General features: G+C 40.9%; 1 protein-coding gene across 5 annotated transcripts in view; it reads right to left on the bottom strand.

Annotated features, from left to right (window-relative positions):
- LOC119840979 (dipeptidase 2-like) overlaps positions 1-18,561 on the bottom strand; it is a 52,492-nt gene extending 33,931 nt beyond the window's left edge. Inside the window, exon 1 of one of the 5 annotated variants that reach the window (XM_043495069.1) lies at positions 18,183-18,561. The gene's annotated coding sequence lies outside the window, so the exon portion shown is untranslated. Of the gene's footprint in view, positions 1-1,765; positions 2,014-18,182 lie in introns of those variants that run through there. The other 4 variants (XM_043495068.1, XM_043495070.1, XM_043495072.1 and 1 more) reach the window with 4 other exon arrangements.
- Positions 18,562-20,999: the final 2,438 nt, after the last annotated feature.

Below are 20,999 nucleotides of genomic sequence, written 5' to 3'. Positions count from 1 at the left end.
GGTACGGTGTGCCCCCAATTTCCCCTTCCCCCATGCTTTCCCGTCACATGCAAGAGGCTCTCTGGCCCGCTTCACTCCACTCACCCACCCACACCTCCACATTCTCATTTCTTTTGTATCTGTCTGGGAGTCCATAGGGAGGATGAGCAGAACTAAAATGGGGACTATGGTTATGCTGAATTGGATTAATATCTGCCATCAACTGGTGCTTTGGTCTACAGTCAATCACAATTGATAACTCTGCTAACCAGATGCCAGGGGCTCTGTGTGTCCCCCATTTCAATGATTTTTCTCATTGTCACCAAAAACCAACATGGTTCTGGTCAAGGATGCCTAGAACAGTTCCCTGAAATTTTGGAATTGATAGGATGGTGCATTCAAAGTTATCGCATTACAGACGGAGAAATGCCACTGAGTTAAGTGACAAGGTGGGTGAGGGGAGGTAATATCTTTTATTGAACCAACTTCTGTTGGTGAGAAAGACAAGCTTTCAAACCCAAGAGAGCTCTAGAGGATATCAGCTCACCAAATTTGTCTACGATCTCATTAATCTATTTAAAAGAAGTCAAGAGCTTGAAAAACTCAAAAACCAAAACACACGCAAGTTTCAAAACCCATTTAAGATTGCTAACTGACAATACACTTAGCTATCAAAACAAAAATACTTTAAAGGAAAGTAACACATCTTACTATCCACCTAGACATTGTTCCAGTACTTTATAAAGATGGATATAACAGCAATTTTAAATACTTGACCAAACAATTCTAATGTCATTTGCTATAAAATTTTCCCATCTAACACTACCTTTTGAAAGAAAATATTTAGATACTGAAATAAGGTGGACCAAAATACATGGAAGATCATTTTTAGGGTTAGTATTGTGACAAAATATGTAATTATTACATAATGAAAGAAACTCAGTTTTCTTACAAACAAGTCATAAAAACCATTTTTCCCCAGTCTGGACACAAGTCACATAATGAAATCAATGTCAATGAAAAACAAGTTGACATGCCTTCACATTCCCAATATTTTCAATGCACTTTGAAGCACAAGAAGCAAGTGATCAGTCTGCCCTACTGCAATTTATGCACCAGACATACTGTAATTCTGAGATGTTCAACTGTACGAACTTTTTGATTTTATGAACTGCTCAAGCCAGTTAGGTCACTGGGGTTGCACTGTACAATGTTGGCATGTTAGTCTTATGCTCATAGAATCATAGAAGATTAGGGTTGGAAGAGACCTCGGGAGGTCATCTAGTCCAATCCCCTGCTCAAAGCAGGACCAACCCCAACTAAATCATCCCAGCCAGGGCTTTGTCAAGTCGGGCCTTAAAAACCTCCAAGAATGGAGATTCCACCACCTCCCTAGGTAACCCATTCTACTGTTTCACCACCCTCCTAGTGAAATAGTATTTCCTTATATCCAACCTAGACCTCCCCCACTGCAAGGCTGCTATCAAATCCCCCTCACTCTTTTCTTAATTATGGTCTTAAGACATCATGTAAATGGTTAGTCAATGCACATCATCATTTAGCAATTTTAAATGGCTTTTGCAAATATTCTAGGAATACAGCAAACAGTACAGTTAAGCTAAAACAGGATGCAGTAAGCATCTTTATTTAAATGGCACTCACTGCATACAAATATAAAATCCAGTCAGCCATTTTCCCTGATGTTTGAACAAAGCTCACAAGTGAGCAAGATAGAGCTATGTAGCTTTTTCTTCTTTATGGTAAATGTATCTTTAGTGCCGGTTACCTTCTTTGGGCAATGAAAAAGAAAGCAAGATCCACATTCCACTGGGTTGGATACAATAGCAAGAGCCCAGCACTGGTTACTTTTGGTTTCACATCGACAGCAAAGAAATCTGCTTCTTGTATGACTCTCAACATACCCGGCTTCACCTTCCACCAGCTGATAAGGGAAGAGGAGCTCCACAGTCTCGCTCCCTGTTTGTAATCGCTGACAAGCAGACGGCAAGTGATGATTTTCCAGGCTGCTTAGTGTCTCTGTCAGCTCCTCCTTGTGGGCAAACTTTTAAAAGCTCTGCTCTTTGCATATTCCCTCCACCAAAACTGAGCTCAGTTTAGAAGCGGAGAGTGATAAGAGATTACTCAGCATTATTTGTTTTGGCTTAACTATATTGGTTGAGAAACAGGAGCTTGTCTTGGTTTAGCTAGATTTTGGGAAATAAGCTATACTGATATAAGCCCCTTTCTGGTCCTATAACTGTGTCCACAACAGGGGCTTGTGTTGCTCTAACTGTACCTGTGGCTCAGCCAGTGTAGTTAATGCTGTACAAAAACAGTGTAAACCAGGCCGTAGACCTGTTAATTTAAAGCAGTGCAAATCTCTATAGGGATGCTTATTTGGGGTCTAAGAGTGGCTTATCTTGTTCCTAAATCTGTTCCTAATCATTTTAAGCTCAAACAAAATAAATATCCATACTACCTTTTGTGTCAGTTTAACGGTATCCGTTTAAATTAACCAATTTAATTAAACCACTGCAAATGTGTGTAGTCAAAGCCTTAAGCAGTTTCCAAAAAATTACTGTACCTAATAGGCAAGGCAGTGTTGGTTCTAGGAAGACAGTTATTTCTGCAAGAGTTAGAAACTTAGGGTTTTGTTGTTGTATAAATGAAGTATACTCTGGAGTACAAGAAAGTAGTCTCCATAAAAAAGTACTTGCTCAAATGGCTACAACAGATCACTATTACAGATCAGTACTGATGGGGGGGTGGGGAGGAAATCCGCTCCAATAGGGACTGTCCAATTCTCCAGTCGGAACCTCAGGAGGAGCTGTAGGTGTTTGGCACCTCCTGGGAACAGGTATTTTGTATGAAATATACAGATTTCCATTCAAGGGCAATCTGCATTCAATGTAAGCATATGTTCTGTGGCTGACAGTGGTCAATCATCTCTAGGTGTTGCATAGGAGCAACTAATGTGAGTAGTAAACACTTGCCCAAAAGAAGTTTATTAATAGAATGATGTCAGCAACCTAAAAGGATCAAAGTTTAGAGATTAGGGTTTAAGAACTAGTAGGAAAATACTAATACAATGAACTAACTTACTGACAGCAACTCACCACTCTGCTGTTCAGACCCTGATCCCATTTAGAGACTTGTGTTTGTTAATGAAAATTTTCATTCAAATGAATAGAAGGTGTTATAGGACAATATGCACTTTAAAATCAATTGATTAATCTGTGGTGTCAACTTTAACAGTCTCATTCGTTTTCAGATTGAATTGGGCTATGTAGCCAAAGGGTGTCACCATATTACTTTGAGAGGAGCCAGGAGACATTTTTACTGGACCTGACAGTTACTCGATCTATAGTAGGGTAATTTACAAAAAAAATTAGGCTCTTTGGGTAACCCTTAGCTTCTCTTTGGGACAGGGCCTGTGCCTACCTGTGTGAAGCCTTTGGCACAATGTTGTAATCTGTCATGTTAATTTAGAGTTTGAAGCAACTTCTCAGGTAAAGCCCTTGTCACTGTATGTACTATGTTTTTAAGCCAAATGTACAGCACATGCTTGTAACTGTCAAAATCCTTAAACTAAATGGCCAGATTTTTAAAGGTATTTGGGCATGTAAAGATTGATATTAACTCCCAAGTAGGATTTTTTAAAAGCTCCTGAGGACTTACCTAACTCTCCAAAATGAAAGTTATCTTGGTGCTTCTGAAAAAATGTTACTAGGCACCTATTTGCATCTTTTTTCAATCTAAAATGCCTCAAAAATCTGGCCTTTAAATCTCATTGAAAGTCAATTTAAGGTTCAAAGGTTCTAATGACACAGGCTTTCTTTAACTGCAATAACTCTTCATTTTGGAGTTTATATTTAATAATGCCTGTAATTTAGTAAGATGTACTTCTTGTCTACAAGCTCCTCTGTCTGCCAGAGCTCTGCTCTTTTTTAAAATAAATTACAATTGAAAAGATATCTGCACAGCTGCGCCCACTCAAAGCAATCCCCACTGGTATTATCTGGAAATTACCAAGCAAGTTGAGAAGATGTAAACTGACTGATGCAATTGTATCACATAACTATAATCACTTGCTTTTAGGACACAGAAGTCTGATGTAACAGCAGACATTTAGACTTTGTTTACGCTACAAAAGCCTGTACCTGTAATTCAGCTATCTTCAGCACACAGCAGCTACATTGGTTTTAGTAAAAGTATTAGCGTAGCCAGCATTCAAGCATTAACCACTGTACCATAAAACCGGGTTTAATGACAGAGTTCAAGCATTTTTAACCACTAACTTCACTAGCACCTAGGACAAGTTCAATTGCACCATTATTAGAATATAGGTCCAAGTTTTTCTAATAGAGATGTACCCAATGACAGCAGTTTTAAACTTTGCATTTATTCAACTTCTGTAATAACCCTGTGCTTTGCCAGCTCAATGTATCCTCCACCCAGCTCACTAGTACTTCAACATTCTGTTATCAGGTCAGTCAGGCTTAGGCCCCTGTGGCTATGAAGGAACTTAAGGCTGAAGCACATGTGTATAGTGTTTTGAAGTCTGCGTTGTTGCTGCCTGGAGTGCATGTTCTGTGAAAGGATTTCTGTCTCCAGGGCTGTCAATCCAGTGCTGAAGCCAACTTTTAAATATGTGAATCATTGCATGCAAAGACTGGAGTGAGGAAAAACAGATTTACAAAAGTTGCACAGTTAATGCAAGAAATACAGTGATATAGGTAGTCTTCAAAAAGCGGTTGTTCATTGCTGTTTGGTGGAACATCAAAGCTACAAGCAATTCCTTTTACTGAGCTCCAAGTCATTTCTAATTCATGAAATGAAATTGACTTTGTTTAGACTCACTTGCCAAGTCTATAACCGCCAAGTTCCGGACACTATAGATAATTCAAGCATTAAAGTTTTTCCACGTCTCCCAGTGTTCTTAAAGAATTGCATTATTCCTTCAAAAAAAAAAAAAAAATAGAACTCCATTTTCCTGATGCTCTTACTAGATGTTGCAGTGAAACTTTTGATACTTTAAGGCTTCTACGTTTTTCATATAAATATCCCATTTCAATGATGCATTCTTTGAGCTCCCAAAAGGAGATGTTCAGCCATTTCCTGGACCTTGCACGACCTACATAATCCAGTCTGTATGCTCATTAGAAACAAGTTACTAAGTTACAAGTTACTTAAACTGCAATGGCCAGTTAAAATTCTAGATAGAGCCACTTCACTCTCTCTCTCAGGGCCTTGGAGTATATCAGCACTTCGGACTCTGACATATTTTATGGAATCTTCCCCCCACCCCCTCATTTCTTTTGCCCGTATTTATTCCTGCCATTCCTCTCTCACATTCTTAGATTTTTAAACTCCAGTTTATTTAAAGAAATTTCGAAATCAACTTGCTCATTTTTAACAGCATCTTTTGCCTGTTTGTCTGCCAACTCATTGCCCACTGCCTCTACATGAGCTGGGATCCATGCAATGAGCTTTTCAGTGGAGGTCTCCCATTTAAGTATTGGCCAAGCCTCGTGAAATCGAAACAGCTCATGAACCAAGTTAGTCAAATGCTTTGTCTACAGAGTTAGCCTTGATTCCCCAATCCGTATAGCTGCAACAATTAGCTTGACTCCAAGTTGACAGGAGTAAGCTCAGCTAGTATAACTTACAATTTTCTTTGTCTACCTGTGGTACAGTATACTCACACAGCTAAGATGGCAGCAGGCCACCAACAGCTGAAGATAAACAGGAAAAAAGGCTGACACTAAGTATTTCTTATCTCCTACACAATCAGAAGCATGCAGCTGTTTTTATTTTTCTTGTTCTGAACACAGTATCTTTGTGGAGCATCTTAAAGTGCCACAAAAACTTTGCCGTCAGCAGAAAAAAAAAGTGACAATCAAGTCAAACTAAATCACAAATTCACTTAACTTCTCAGTTTCTGCCATGGTATTCAATCATGGCATCTGTTGAAGGAACAGCATGGAGATCTGAAAAGATACAATGGGTTGATACAGATGGACCTACCTCTTTCTGAAATAGACTTTCTGCCAATATTTATCTGTTGAGGCTGATCACATCCAAGTGCTGAAGCAAACCTGACAAAGGTGCTGCTCCTCCATGATTTTTGTTTGCTTAATTATAAATGTGGCCTACAATGGACAATTATGACACTAAAAAGCAAAAACGTGACATTGCTATTTAAATATTTGAGATAGTTTCTAAAGTTTTTCTGCTTCTTACACTTAAGAATATGGAGTGTCCAGTCTGGTCTTCCCTGTTTTTTTTAGAGATCCTCCTGGATGTCTCAGAGCATGCATGTCATGAGCTCTCCCTCCTCAAAGGGTCAGGAGTATTGAATCTTTAACAAATACATTTTTTCTTTACAATGTTTTAATCACCGAAGTTATAAGGTTAAAAACAGAAAAGTTTTAAACTCAGTCTTTCCCTCAGCTTTCGCGAGGCCAGAGTTTTCTTGTGAAGGCAAAACCTGAATTTCCAATGTAAACATTAAGCAAGAAGAGCTTTTAAAAAACGTGAGCTGTTCTTTGTTCATTATAAATCAAAAACGTACATCACTAATTCCTCCACATAACATCCTTTTACAGGGGAATTCATTTGCTTAGTGCAATGTTCAAAGGGTAAGCAGACAGCGTGTCATCACAAACTGAATTACATTTGACACCAAGCTAAGCAATTGAATATTCCATGGAAGCAACCATAATCTAATTAATTAACTAATTTGTTAGTCTCTAAGGTGACTAAGTCACTAAGTACTCCTTTTCTTTAATCCTGAAAGAAACTTCAATAGCAATACTGACACAGTGAAATGTCAGAGGTATTAAGCCAGTTTCCATAATGCTTTAACTATGGCTCTGCTCTGAGGAACTGTTTCTGGAATCGAGTACTTTATGCAACAACATACAAAATAAAAACGAGAGTTGTGCAGTCAGTAAAAGTTGCCACAAGGTGGAAGTAGCTTCCCAGTTAGAAGCTTGATCGAGCAAGATGATTTTTTTTTTAACCTCTTAAGGAATTATGCAACCTACTTATCAGCCTATAAAAATACATGTCTGAATGGAGTATGAATTTTTATTTTTGTAAACCAAATTAAGCAATGCAAAATATTTGCAGTTCTGCATAATATGTGTATTTAAGTCAATAATATGTAAAATCAGGAATAATGGAATTAAAGATCAGATCTACTCTGAAATGTCATTAAGAGAGGCATAACAAAGTTCAGTATTTCAATGCAGGAAGAGGTTTTGTTTTAATTGCCAGCCCTGCAAATTCACCCTAGGATTAGAAAAATCAAAGGATTTTGTTGTGGTTGTTCTGGATACCGAATCATCACCAGCAAGAAAGATTTGGTTGGATACATGTCATCTGTGTCTATCTAGGTACTTTGATGGGCTTCATCAACATAGTGTCTGAGTGCCTCAGTTTGTGGATTCTGTCCTCCCAACACCGATGTGAGGTAGTGAAGTATTACCTCATTTTATAGACAGGAAATGGAGGCACCGGGTAGATTAAGTCAAGTGCTTAAGGCCACACTGAATCTGTGGCAGAGTCAAGAACTGGACCCAGATTTTCCAAGTCCCAGTCCAGTGCTTTAACCATGAGGCTGTTTTTTGCTTTTAGTTATACCTGTGCACACCTCTCCCCTGCTAGCCCTTCCCCCCTGCCCACCAGTGCCTTCAATGGGCTGGGGAAGTGTAGCCAAGCACGCAATTTGCTTATCAATTCACAAAAAGAAAAAGAGTACTTGTGGCACCTTAGAGACTAACAAATTTATTTGAGCATAAGCTTTCGTGAGCTACAGCTCACTTCATCGGATGCATTCAGTGGAAAATACAGTGGAGAGATTTATGTACATGCACAGAAAACATGAAACAATGGGTTTTATCATACACACTGTAAGGAGAGTGATTACTTAAGATGAGCTATTACCAGCAAGGGGGGGGGGGGGTAATAGCTCATCTTAAGTGATCACTCTCCTTACAGTGTATATGATAAAACCCATTGTTTCTTGTTCTCCGTGTGTGTACATAAATCTCTCCACTGTATTTATCCGATGAAGTGAGCTGTAGCTCACGAAAGCTTATGCTCAAATAAATTTGTTAGTCTCTAAGGTGCCACAAGTACTCTTTTTCTTTTTGTGAATACAGACTAACACGACTGCTACTCTGAAACTTATCAATTCTGTTTCTGAACTGAGACCAAATGGAACATAGCTCCCTCTCCTACAGGTGCGATGGTTCTGCAGTGTTAACAGGCATACATGGAATTGTGTCACTGCAGAAGATAGTCCTGAATACACATAGGTGATTAAAAGTGACATTTTTACACGGTCACTTTGCAGAGTAATCCTGTACTTTGGAACATTGTACCTCTTGTGAAGTTTCTGAAAACTGTTTGGCCACTTGCTAATAATTCAACAGATATTTAACAGTTTCTCTTTGCGAGGTGTCTTTGGCAAATAACACTCAGCTATTTGGAGACAGAACGGCGGATTGTAAGAATAGACATACAAATGGAAAGAAATGCACACCACACTTGCATGTGCGGTTACTGCAAGTCCAGAACATTTAAACATTCAAAAACCATACCTGGTGTGTACACCTATGCTTTTCAAAAGTCAAGTCCAGAGCAATAGTTCACTACGAAAGGGATTATCAGCTTCACATGAAAAAGTAGTTTTGTAATACTAGCCAAAAAATAGGCTGCTCAGTGGAATGGTGATGGGATTTAATGTATTTCACCCTTTGGTCACTGCTTCAAATCCAACCTGTGTCTATAATGTGTTCCATCAGCTATCATACCTGGTAGTTAATGAAAGAGAAGGTAGTCTCCATCTCAGTGGACAGGTATCATCCCCACCATCACAGCTGGTGCTCACTGTTAGTGCATGGAGGAAAATGAACTCCCTTGAGAGAAGGCATATCTCAGAATTCATGGGACATGCTCTACCTGTTCTATCTGAGAGGATTCCAATATAGCATCTTTCAACAACAACATTAAATTTACTTTTAAAAAGACAACGCGGCTTCTTTGCAAGTATCACTGGATGGCTGTGGCAGGCTTCTCCCTTCACTTTCAATCTTGGGATGTGATCAAGAGTAAGAAACCAAGTGGATAAGGGAAGAGAGCAACACACGCATTTTCCTTTTCAAAGTAAGAGTGGAACAGAATATCAAGCATACCATAAATCAATGGCTCTTTGTCTGCTCTCCTTGATAAGATGCCCTGCTGTTTCTTCAGAAAACAATTTGAAGTGGTGTATGATTTCATGCATGAGACCTCTCACATCTCATTCTGAAGACACTGGACAGGGCTAGTTTTCAGAGACTTATTTTAACTAGTGTGTTTCTGGCATGTGGGAGTTTTAACATATTGAAGTGTATTTAAGGTCACACTAGGGGGCAGATTTGAAGTGCTCAGCACCCGGTGGCTCACATGGTGACACACAAGCCCCGACTGGTAGACAAGCTCCAAACCCAACATGATGAGCCTCTTGAAAAATCTTACCACTGATTTTAGTACCTAAAAGGGTCCCAGGCTTCCCATTCCAGGGCCCTTCAGGTCTCCTTATCCACAAGGAAGGTAAACGCAGGTGGGCAGCACAAAATACTGCTCTGCCTCTAAATGTCAGTCCAGCCCCAAGTGGCTGCGATTATGGATGAAATGGCAGTTTAGCCTTTGTGTATACTCAGTCTTGATTCATCTGCTGAGATTACCAGCATGGGTGCCAGTGACAGCCATAGCTGAAGGAAGCCTTACATGTTTCCAGGAGGAAGACATTTAGGCTATATAGGGTCTATTAATGAGCTGTAGATCTGCAGCCCGCCCTCCCCTGACCCCCCGGTAAACTAATTCCAATCCATAGCCGGCAGGGCTTTAAAAAAAAATAAAGTTTAAGAATATTAGGAACAAAGAAGAAGAAGCAGAATGATCTACTTGTACCACCTGATGATGACAAAGTACTTGCAAGTCTATTAAATATCCTCTGTTTATCAGACTAAAATCCTGTTAGCTCAGAGACTACTTTACTATTTGTAGCCAAGTGTCTTACAATTTTTCTAGTTCTGTTTTGTAATTGGGCTTGCTGTAAAGGGCTGGTATTAGGCTAGAGCTAGGTTTCACCCCACTTTTTCCTCTACACATCTTCTTACCCTCTCCACGCTGAAGAATCCGAGAAAGAATTGAAAACTGTGGTTCAGTTCACACTGAAATCTATAAAACATTCAGACTTAAAAACACAAAAAGAATCCGAGTACATCAAAATGAGTGAGATTTAAGTTTCAATGCAACATTGCAAAATCAGTCATCCCAAAGAGGGAGGGAGAGTCTTTTAAAATCTATGTTCAATGAATCCAAAATGAGCAAGACTTGTAGATCATTGTCTCATAGAAACAGCCTCACCTAAGTGTTTTTCCTTTTAGTTTTCCAGATTAGAAATTGAACTTTTGCAAGAAACCTTAAGTGACCCTGTGCTGTACAACAAGCATCTCTCAAAACAAGTGTACATGTTGTTCAATGCTAAGTAGAGTCTGTGAGGACTAAATGTAACCTCCTACCATTACCCTGGCTTCCAAGTGGTCCAAGGATTTGCTCTTATAAAGCAGACTGGTTCTATGATAGCAGAGAAGCCAACAGACAGATTGTATCTACACTTGATTTGCAAGGGCACAGTTTTATACATTACCTGAGCATCTTTTGGGTGCTACTTCAAATATACAGCTAATGTTCTCAACTGAAGGGTTAACCTTTAAGTTAATACAGAATTGTTGGGGAGGATGCATGGGCAGTGGAAGCTTTTTTGCTGGCTTGTAATTTCCTTCAAACTATGTGAATATCACTTCTATACTCTCCTAGCTGACTATTATGGCTCCAATTCAGTTGGTACACTAGTAAGTGGAGAATAAGATTACCACCACTAAGAATGCAGAGACTATCAGTGAAACAGTCTTTCGAGTTGTTCAGTGTCATTGGCATTTTAGCTCACACACCCCATTTCTTTTTGGTTTCATGTGAAATTTGTTTGGCATTTTCACTTGAAGTCTATGGCCAAACTGATTTACCTGCGAGTTTGATTTGTTAGCATCTAATCTCTGATAATATGGTTAATGGCAGAAAGTTTATCATCTAAATAGTTGGTAGTGAAATATGCCAATGAGACCATAACAAGTTCTGCATTGAGCAGGATCAGATCAGTTTCTATAAACCCTCTGAAATACTGCATTCAAAGCTTAGGACAAGTCTACATGGATTTACCCTTACTGTGCAACAAGCCAGGTGTGAATCTACAGTGCACCAGCTTGCTGCACGCTAAGGACTTGCCTATCACTTATACCACAGGAAGCTTGGGTGTGAAGCTACCCTTCTCTAGTTTGCCATGCTCCAAGTGCCCATGTGCACCCTGCCGACACACATTAACAATTCACTAACGCACTTGGAGCCAGTCCTGTTTCAAAGAGGACTAGCTCAAAGCACATTAACAAACAGTTAGTGTACGTCAGCAGGGCACACAGGGACAGTAACAGCACAGCGGGCTAGCCAGGGGTAGATTTACACCCTAGTTTGCCACAGTCCAACTGTTCATGTAGACAAGCCCGAAGTCACCATAGGGACCATGGAACCATGAACTAAAAGTTCCCCTAGTGTGCTTTGAAGTACTTCTGTTTCAAACACAGCCAGTTAGCACGTGGCAGGCTGGCGAGCTATAGATTCACACCTAGCTTGCTGACCCTAAGGGTACATTTACACTACAAAAAAGGCCCACAGCAGTGATTCTCGGAGCGCAGGTCAACTGACTCAGGCTTGCACCACAGGGCTAAAAATAGTAGTCTAGACATTTCCACTCTGACTGGAACCTGGGCTCTGAGACCTGGCAGTGGGGGATAGGTCTCAGAGCCCAGGTTCCAGCCCAAGTGGGAATGTATACACTGATCTGATCCTGGTCAATGTCTACACTGCTATTTTTAGCCCCATAGCGAAAGTCTGAGTCAGCTGATTTGGGCTCAGACTCTCCGCTATGTGTTCTGAAGCTCCATCCTACTACAAAGGAACATTTCTCTCTCTTTGAAGTGCCATTCTACTCTGGAAAAAAAAAAATTTGAAAATGACGTGGTCTTCCCCAAGGAACCAGTTCCCTACTGGTATTTGGAATCTGATCGGCAAACTTTAGTAACAAAGAGTACATTTGTACTGGTCCTTGTGTTGGATCTGGGTGCACTAGGATTCAGGGAGCTGAATTTTATTCCTCCGTGTATATCAGATTAGGTTTATGAAGTTGCAACTGCCTGTGCAAACCAACTGAAAGGCAATGGCATTAAAAGGGTGTATTTTTCAGTGAGGTGCTGGATTTAGCAAGTTGTTCCACTAATAAATCAGGCAGATGAAATTAAAGAGGACTTTGAAATGGTTGAGAAACTGAGATAAATTAATTGCTCATGAGCAAAAGTATTAATAGATTCCAAGGCCAGAAGGGGACCATTGTGATCTAGTCTGACCTCCTGTATAACACAGGTCATAGAACTTCCCCCAAATAATTTCTAGAGCAGATCTTTTAGAAAAACCTCAAATCTTGATTTTAAAATTTCCAATTATGGAGAATCCACCACAGCCCCACATAAACTGTTCCAGTGGTTAACTACCCTACTGTTCAAAATTTGTGCCTTATTTCCAGTCTAAATTTGTCTAGCTTCAACTTCCGGCCATTCGATCAAGTTAGCTCTTTAATCGGCCATAATGAAGAGCTCGTTATTAAATATTTGTTCTCAATGTAGGTTCTTGTAGAGTGTGTTCAATTCACCCCTTAACCTTCCCTTTGTTAAGCTAAATAAATTGAACTCCTTCAAACAATCACAATCAGGTACAGACACATGTTTGACAATGAGGAAGTAATGAAAACCTCTAACCAAAGCTATGGATAAAGAGAAGGTAAGGGAATTCTGGAAAATGTGAACATAAGCAAATTAGCAAACATACATGACATGCATCTTAAGCTATTAAGCAAATTGGCAAACAAACTTACCAAATCACAGGCAATTGTTCTGAATGATGTAGTAGAAGAATAGATAAAGACAAACATGGTACCAGTTTTCAAGGAAGCAAGAGTGATATGTTTACCAGGTTTCAACGCTAGTGAAATAATGGAATAAAACATTAAGATCATCATCAAGCATCTGAAGGATAAAGGAACCACGAGCAATAAGCAGCAAGGATTTAAATCAATAATGGATCATCAAGAACACAATAGGGGAGCTCACAGAGAAGAAGAATGTTGAGTCACAATTAGTATGACTTTCACATACGTTGGATTTTCTTGGCATAATGCTGGAGAAGGTCTCAGTGGAACTGTTGGCTGTGGCAATGGCTTGTTAGCATCCTTGACTTTCTTGCTCTGAGCTCCTCTGCCAGTTACAGGACTGGAGATACGCCATGTCAGAGACAATTAATGCAACTCATTGAATTCTACCAAGCTCTGCTCTAGGTCAACTTACGTTGCTAGGGAAGACATGCCCTAAGTGAGCTCACTTCATGAGACACCCACAGACTTAGGCAAGCCAGTAATATGTCCCTAAATTTAAAAAACATCAACTTCTAACAGTTTGCAAAAAGAAAAGGAGTACTTGTGGCCCCTTAGAGGCTAACAAATTTGAGCATAAGCTTTCGTGAGCTACAGCTCACTTCATCGGATGCATCCGATGAAATGAGCTGTAGCTCACGAAAGCTTATGCTCAAATAAATTTGTTAGCCTCTAAGGGGCCACAAGTACTCCTTTTCTTTTTGCGAATACAGAGTAACATGGCGGCTACTCTGAAACATTTCTAACAGTTTGGGTGCTCTTCTAGTGCTTCTAATTTGTGTATATTAATATTAGTGTAAAATAACTTGTTCCGAGGTGTGTGAACTGGATAGAACGCCAGGGCTTCCTGTGATCTGTCTTTTTATGGTTTGGAAGTGTGCTGAGGAGATCAACGATGCACAGTTCTGGGGAGCACAATGTCCTGGAACAAGCTTCAGCAGTGGGGCCTAGTGCAACCTCTGTGGGTTGATTATGACAAAAGTTTTAAGAAAATGCATCACCTTAAAATAGCACTTGGGTCTGTGACACTATCACAGAAAATGCATTCAAATCCATTTCCATCAGATAACGTCTCAAATTGTGGATGGTCCAGTTATTATCACCTTGAAATAGATATCTGGTTTCTGCTGTTCATGCTAAGCAAGTTATTACAATACGCCATCTAAGTCTGGCTGCTCACAAGACTGGCAAATTGAATGTGCACAACCTTTGATATTATTATATTATTTTTCTGCATGGAAGTGTATTTAAGAACTGTAATTTTTACACATAAGGAAAAAACTTGAGACTGCATCCAGGAATTACTGTACTACAGGGGATGAAATAATCATACTAACCCTTCCCCAAATTTGTTGAATTTGAGAGACCAGTCTGGCTAAGACAGGATGATAAAAGACAAAGATGCTATATGAGAGGACACTGCAGTATTTCATTCTAATTCTTCTTTCTTGCTGGGTTAGAGACTTTTCAAATGAGGCTTCTAGCCTACTTTTAGGATCAAAATTTCCTCAGTATATATCCCATACTTAACCGGACTTGTGACATTTTCTGTAGTTTTCCTTCAGTAACTGGCAGCATAAAGACTGATTTCACAGAGATGGTCATGCAAGCTGCACTTTAAGATGCTGGTTGTCAAGACATGAAGCCAAAAATGACTGTTCTATTCAAGTAACAGTCCTTTATGTAAAAAGCAAAACAAAAAAAACACCATAAATCCAGAACACTGTTACAAATCTTTCACATTATGCCAACTAAAATTTCTGTTCTTAATGGCAAGTTGAAAAAGCTTGTTTAATATGTAGAAGTGTTTAATATGTGGAAAAAGCAGCTGTTTGGGGGAAGTAAACATATTCATTTCCACTAAGTGCTTAGTCTCAGCAAGCTATGAAGTGATGATAATAGACAGGACTGGCAAATAAGTTGTACACACAACAGGAATTCAGCACTGATTATGCAGGTGCAAAAAAGCTGGCAGAGTAATCAGAATACCTTTGATATAAATCATCCAGTGTGAGAAAAGGGCACAATTATTACAAGATGAGACTTAACTAAGTTATGAGTGCACAATTCTTAGTGGATAAAGGTGATAGCTATGAAATACCAGGCTTGATGTAAAAAAAGGATTGTACTTAATTTAAACAGAGGTAAAACATTTTGGGGTTTTCAGGTGTCTATCCCTTTAGTCCCTACTACTCAAAAGTGGACCATGTCTATCATTTTTGACTGGTTGTCACTGTGCCCTCGTGGGTCACAACTGAGAATACCAAATTCAGGACAAAAATGCTCACAAATAGGGCAGATACATCCCCAAACTAGGGGTTATTCTCCCATAAGATATACCAAACCAGCAACAAAAGTAAACTTCTGTTTCACCACACTGGCTAACAAGAAGTCAGAAAAGCAGGTTCCTTAGGTATTCCAGTTCTTGTATCACCACCAAAAACACTAGACTTAAAGATAAGTGTTTTTTTAAAACCAAATTTCATCAAATAAAAGGTTCTTCTGATCCCAAAGGACAAGAAGCACACTCAGATCAATATACAACTCAGATCCTACCCAATAATCATGCTGTTGCCAATCCTTTAGTGAAAGACCAAAAAAAACAAACAAAAAAAAAAACACAAACTTAATTACAGGTAGCAAGATTGTTTGCTGCTGCTATTCCTACCTACCTGCCTCCAGCTTTCATCCAGACCACACCACACAATCCATTGTCTACAGCCAAGCTCCACGATACAACCGCATTTTGCTCCAACCCCTCAGACAGAGACAAACATCTACAAGATCTCTATCAAGTGCTCTCACAACTACAATACCCACCTGCTGAAGTGAAGAAACAGATTGACAGAGCCAGAAGAGTACCCAGAAGTTACCTACTGCAGGACAGGCCCAACCTATCCCCGCTCCAGGAAGGGGATCTCTTGTGTGGCCTGGTCCAGGCTCAGGTTGATGGGGGGATGGAAATTGTTGAAATCATGGTGGAACTCCTCAATGGCTTCTTTTCCATGGGTCCAGATGATGAAGATGTCAATGTAGCGCAAGTAGAGTAGGGGCATTAGGGGACAAGAGCTGAGGAAGTATTGTTTTAAGTCAGCCATAAAAATGTGGGCATACATGCGGGTACCCATGGCAATGCCACTGATTTGAAGGACTACATTGTCCCCAAATGTGAAATAGTTATGGTGAGGACAAAGTCACAAAGTTCAGCCACCAGGTTTACTGTGACAGTATCGGGGATACTGTTTGACGGCTTGTAGTCCATCTTTGTGTAAAATGTTGGTGTAGAGGGCTTCTACATCCATAGTGGTCAGGATGGTGTTTTCAGGAAGATCACCAATGGATTGTAGTTTCTTCAGGAAGTCAGTGGTGTCTCAAGGTAGCTGGGAGTGCTGGTAGCATAGGACCTGAGGAGGGAGTCTACATAGCCAGACAATCCTGCTGTCAGGGTGCCAATGCCTCAGATGATGGGGCGTCCAGGATTTCCAGGTTTATGGATCTTGGGTAGCAGATAGAATACCCCTGGTCGGGGTTCTAGGGGTGTGTCCGTGCGGATTTGTTCTTGTGCTTTTTCAGGGAGTTTCTTGAGCAAATGGTGTAGTTTCTTTTGGTAGCCCTCAGTGGGATCAGAGGGTAATGGCTTGTAGAAAGTGGTGCTGGAGAGCTGTCTAGCAGCCTCTTGTTCATATTCCGACCTATTCATGATAACAGCACCTCCTTTGTCAGCCTTTTGATTATGATGTCAGAGTTGTTTCTGAGGCTGTGGATGGCATTGTGTTCTGCACGGCTGAGGTTATGGGGCAAGTGATGCTGCTTTTCCACAATTTCAGCCCGTGCACATCGGCGGAAGCACTCTATGTAGAAGTCCAGTCTGTTTTGACCTTCAGCAGGAGTTCACCCAGAATCCTTCTTTTTGTAGTGTTGGTAGGAAGGTCTCTGTGGGTTAGTATGTTGTTCAGAGGTGTGTTGGAAATATTCCTTGACGTGCATGGGCTGTAAAGTGCTGGAAATGGCCCACCTTGATCATCACTACAAAAAGGTTCCCCCTACCCCCTCCTCTCCTGCTGGTAATAGCTCACCTTTCCTGGTCACTCTTGTTACAGTCTGTATGGTAACACCCATTGTTTCATGTTCTCTGTGTATATAAAATCTCCCCACTGTATTTTCCACTACATGCATCCGATGAAGTGAGCTGTAGCTCACGAAAGCTTATGCTCTGATAAATTTGTTCGTCTCCAAGGTGCCACAAGTACTCCTTTTCTTTTTAGGATTAGAGTGTTTACTTATAACTGCTGCAATGGTGTTTCAAAACTCACTACCATATGCTGTTTCACAGCACATATGACTAACTCTGAAGCCTGATTCACATTGGACGCAGAGTAATAAAAACAGTAATGAAAAAAATACAAACCTGAATAACTTGCCTTATTGATTCTCCACCTATGCAGAGACATTCAGCACATTCACTATGCATGCAAAGTACTGCTTTAGGAAAACTGCTGCATTTAGTTAAGTGAAACCTAAGGAACATTATCCATAAGCCCTAAAACCAAGAACTAGATAATAAGATGAAGTATGGTGACAGAAAAACACTCAGCTCCTCAAGACCAGGCACAGAAGCCAATCAATACTTTATTTGCAACAACCCAGAGGCCTGTCAGCAACGCAAGTGAATCAAAATTGAAAATTCACACAAGTTCCAGTGAACACAATCTGTTTAGTTTTGCACAGGTCTAGCTGAGGGCCCAAAAATGATAGAACTGAACAACATTACAAATATATTTGTAAAGTTCAAGATTTCATTTAGCATGTTTTACTGTACTCAAAGTTATACACAAGCTCAACCCCTTGAATGATTTGTAATAGATAACGAGTGTCTTAATTATCTACAACTTGTACCTTGTTTTGAAGCTGTAAAGCACTGTAAATGCTAAAATTTAGGGCTTGACTACACTAGAAAGTTTTGCTGCTTCAACTATACTGATACAGGTAAAGCAGCAAAACCCTTCTAGCGTGGACATTGCTAGTTTAGACATAGCCTGAGTTTTTGCGCTCTCAGTTTCAACGGTGCTAGTGAACCAGTGAAAGAAAAGCGCTGGTTTGTGTACTCACTTACTTCCATAGGCGTCAAAGTTTACATTAGCAGCACTTTCATCCCCGATGAGAGCAGTGCTCTAGAGCAGCTATCCCACGATGCAGCTCTCTCCAGTTTGATGATGGGTCTTGTGGGAAGGTGGGGGGGGGGAAAATCACAGGGCATCCTGGGTCCCTGCACAGCCTCCTCTCCCCAAACACTGATCAGCTCCAGTAGCTCAGCATTGCTCCAAGCAGGGGATTGTTTGCTCCATGGAGCAGACATTGTCACCTGGCCAGATAAGTGAGCACTTGCCAAGAAAACAGGAAGGGGAGTTTCAAAGTTCCTGGGGCTTTACAGGGGGCAGGGTGTATGTCTGTTTACTTGGCATCAGAGCAGCAGACCTGCTGGCCAGAGTGGTCACCTAGGCACTGTGGGAGATCCTGCGGAGGCTAAAAGCTCTGTAAACAGGAAGAACGTGTCTTCACTTGCACATCACTGCAAAAGCATCACCGGTAAGAGCTGTATGCCTCTCATGGAGGTGGTTTTCTTTTTGAAGTGAAACTTCTGAGTTTCACTGCAAAAAGTTATTGGCAAGAATAGACGCTCCCATGATTTTTGTGCAAAAAAGGGATATTTTTCTGCTTTAAGTGGCAAGTGTAGACATGTCCACGGTTATACTGATATAAGAGGGCCTATAGCACTATAGCTCATTCCAGTACAGAAACCAAAACAAACGATTCTGGTACAATATAAACTACATCCACACATTCAGAGTATGAACAAGAGGCTACTAGGCAGCTCTCCAACACCACTTTCTACAAGCCATTACCCTCTGATCCCAGTGAGAGTTACCAAAAGAAACTACAGCATTTGCTCAAGAAACTCCCTGAAAAAGCACAAGAACAAATCCGCACAGACACACCCCTGGAGCCAGGACCTGGGGTATTCTATCTGCTACCCAAGATCCATAAACCTGGAAATCCTGGACGCCCCATCATCTCAGGCATTGGCACCCTGACAGCAGGATTGTCTGGCTATGTAGACTCCCTCCTCAGGCCCTTCGTTACCAGCACTCCCAGCTATCTTCGAGACACCACCGATTTCCTGAGGAAACTACAGTCCATTGGTGATCTTCCTAAAAACACCATCCTAGCCACTATGGATGTAGAAGCCCTCTACACCAATATTCCACACAAAGATGGACTACAAGCCGTCAGGAACAGTATCCCCGATACTGTCACGGCTAACCTGGTGGCAGAACTTTGTGACTTTGTCCTGACCCATAACTATTTCACATTTGGTGACAATGTATACCTTCAAATCAGCGGCACTGCGATGGGTACCCGCATGGCCCCACAGTATGCCAACATTTTTATGGCTGACTTAGAACAACGCTTCCTCAGCTCTCGTTCCCTAATGCCCCTACTCTACTTGCGCTACATTGATGACATCTTCATCATCTGGACCCATGGAAAAGAAGCTCTTGAGGAATTCCACCATGATTTCAACAATTTCCATCCCACCATCAACCTCAGCCTGGACCAGTCCACACAAGAGATCCACTTCCTGGACACTACGGTGCTAATAAGCGATGGTCACATAAACACCACCCTATATCGGAAACCTACTGACCGCTATTCCTACCTACATGCCTCTAGCTTTCATCCAGATCATACCACTCGATCCATTGTCTACAGCCAAGCGCTACGATATAACCGCATTTGCTCCAACCCCTCAGACAGAGACAAACACCTACAAGATCTCTATCATGCATTCCTACAACTACAGTACCCACCTGCTGAAGTGAAGAAACAGATTGACAGAGCCAGAAGAGTACCCAGAAGTCACCTACTACAGGACAGGCCCAACAAAGAAAACAACAGAACGCCACTCGCCATCACCTTCAGCCCCCAACTAAAACCCCTCCAACGCATCATCAAGGATCTACAACCTATCCTGAAGGATGAGCCATCGCTCTCTCAGATCTTGGGAGATAGACCAGTCCTTGCTTACAGACAGCCCCCCAATCTGAAGCAAATACTCACCAGCAACCACACACCACACAACAGAACCACTAACCCAGGAACCTATCCTTGCAACAAAGCCCGTTGCCAACTCTGTCCACATATCTATTCAGGGGATACCATCATAGGGCCTAATCACATCAGCCACACTATCAGAGGCTCCTTCACCTGCGCATCTACCAATGTGATATATGCCATCATGTGCCAGCAATGCCCCTCTGCCATGTACATTGGCCAAACTGGACAGTCTCTACGTAAAAGAATGAATGGACACAAATCAGACGTCAAGAATTATAACATTCAAAAACCAGTTGGAGAACACTTCAATCTCTCTGGTCACTCGATCACAGACCTAAGAGTGGCTATACTTCAACAAAAAAGCTTCAAAAACAGACTCCAACGAGAGACTGCTGAATTGGAATTAATTTGCAAACTGGATACAATTAACTTAGGCTTGAATAGAGACTGGGAATGGATGAGTCATTACACAAAGTAAAACTATTTCCCCATGGTATTTCTCCCTCCCACCCCACCCCCCACTGTTCCTCTGATATTCTTGTTAACTGCTGGAATTAGCCTACCTGCTTGTCACCATGAAAGGTTTTCCTCCTTCCCCCCCCTGCTGTTGGTGATGGCTTATCTTAAGTGATCACTCTCCTTACAGTGTGTATGATAAACCCATTGTTTCATGTTCTCTGTGTGTGTGTATATAAATCTCTACTCTGTTTTTTCCACCAAATGCATCCGATGAAGTGAGCTGTAGCTCACGAAAGCTTATGCTCTAATAAATTTGTTAGTCTCTAAGGTGCCACAAGTACTCCTTTTCTTTTTG

Source organism: Dermochelys coriacea, chromosome 12 (assembly GCF_009764565.3).
Source record: "Dermochelys coriacea isolate rDerCor1 chromosome 12, rDerCor1.pri.v4, whole genome shotgun sequence".
NCBI classification, from domain to species: Eukaryota; Metazoa; Chordata; order Testudines; family Dermochelyidae; genus Dermochelys; species Dermochelys coriacea.
Note: the sequence above shows the minus strand (reverse complement) of the source record. Positions and strands in the feature narration are given on the sequence as shown.